Source organism: Anneissia japonica, unplaced genomic scaffold (assembly GCF_011630105.1).
Source record: "Anneissia japonica isolate Jap-2015-1 unplaced genomic scaffold, ASM1163010v1 scaffold342_len425065_cov216, whole genome shotgun sequence".
Taxonomy (NCBI): Eukaryota; Metazoa; Echinodermata; class Crinoidea; order Comatulida; family Comatulidae; genus Anneissia; species Anneissia japonica.
In genome coordinates, this window is record NW_022702649.1 from 226,816 (window position 1) to 228,861 (window position 2,046).

The following is a 2,046-nucleotide window of genomic DNA, read 5'->3' on the forward strand; positions in this document are numbered from 1 at the left end:
ACCAATATGGATATTATACCTAAGATAGTATTAATATGTAAATACTCTATAGAGCTCAGTAGTAATTTTCGCCATGTCATTGCAGGTTTCTCCATCAGTACGGTATAGTATTTCCCTCATCATCATAATCATATCCAATCTATTATGTCATTATATAGTTAAGTGCTAACATTCACATATACAGTGCTATACAGGCCTGTTATGATCAATATAAATATTCAAATTGAATATATATATAGAGAGAGAGTTAACGCATTATACAGTTAGGCCTTCAAAAATGAACATCAACTTCGGTTTGAAATTATTATTTTTTTTGTATTTATCATTATTATAATCATATTATTATTATTATTATTATTATTATTATTATTATTATTATTATTATTATTATTATTATTAATTCTTGCCCATCGGCCGTATTAACTACCGTATGAATTTAGTCTCTGAGGAGAGAATTCAGGGGGCCAAACTGTAATTTCACTGTTTCCTGGCCAAACTACATATGACACCTTCCATGTAATTACCTAACTTCCTTTCGGATTCAATTCGCAAGCTTCATTTCATCAAAGCCCCACCAAGTCAGGTGGTCGACACTACAACATTTTCCAGAAATTCCAAACCAAACACAATGATATAGGCCTACAGCCTTACAACAGCAGAGATCACAACAGACGCATGGATCATCATTAATATAATGAAAAGAAGGAAAACCATCAACGCCTTTACATTTTGAATAAGGCCTGGCTCACGCTAAATCAAATTATCTAGACGCATTCACGAATACGTATAATCGACGCGCATGCGCGTATGTATTAACGTGATAAGTTGCTCTAGTGTAAGTCTTGTGTGCACGTAAAACATGTTGAATTTTTCGAGGGTTTGGAAAATTCCATTTCAATTTCTCCGTGAACAGCTCCGTGTGATTAAGGATTTCCCTATAGAAATTATTTTTCCACTTTACATATTCCTCCAAGCTACATAAGGTAATTGTGTATGTTTACCTCAGAGAAAGTGTCCATTAGTCACCAGCATTGGATAAAGTATAGGCCTAGTATGAAGTAACAATAACAATCTTCGGCGTTAACCATGTCAAAACCCGTGAAAACTCAAGAGCGAAATGATAATCTTAATTCATCAACAATGTAATTAATCTAAATGAACAATCAAGCATTATTTCTGGAGAATCTTAAAGTGGTTCTCTCGCAAGCTCACAACATAATTAATTTTGAACCTACATTAATCGTGAGCCTTCATCGATGATTGATAGTGATGAAGTGCGTAGCTACAATCTTTATACTCAACCCGCTCGATGACTATGATGTCACTTTGAAACGAAAGTCAAAAGATATTATAAGAAGAAAGAATATCGTTGACAACAATAATTTATAAAAGGATGCAACTAATAATATTACGTTTGTAATATACCGCGTTATTTAATATAAGTTAATATATTTTATGTGAGTTCAGCAAGGGCGGAGAGGTCGGATATTTATCACCGTAATGAAAATTATACAGCTTAGTGTCGAAATCAATTAATAACGTTCCCAATTCGAGCGATCGTTGTACATAATTCTACTTAGCGTTTGAAATGCATGGTTTAATTTGCAATCCTGTGTTGCTGATGAACACAGAGTCCCAAGAGCACAGACAATTCTAAAAGTTATTCAAGTAGTTATACAAATCAAACACATTTCTGTATCGTGATGGTAAAACAAAATCTCAATCAGCGTAATGAATTTTGGCAAACTGTTTAGTAATTAGGATCCATGAAAACAATCTCATGACATAGCCTACGATTTTGACAGTTCGGACTGAGCACTTAATAGCTGTTTCGTCCGCAGGTCAACAATACTATGAATGTTTAAGTGCAATCGGTATGTGTTATTTTGTTTTTACAAGAGAATTAGATAAGAAGAGTAGGTACGTCTAAATGTACAGATCATTTTGTTCAAGTGTTGAGTAGTACAAATTCATGCTAAATCATGGAGGTTAATATACCAATTCATTATATATATATATATATATATATATATATATATATATATA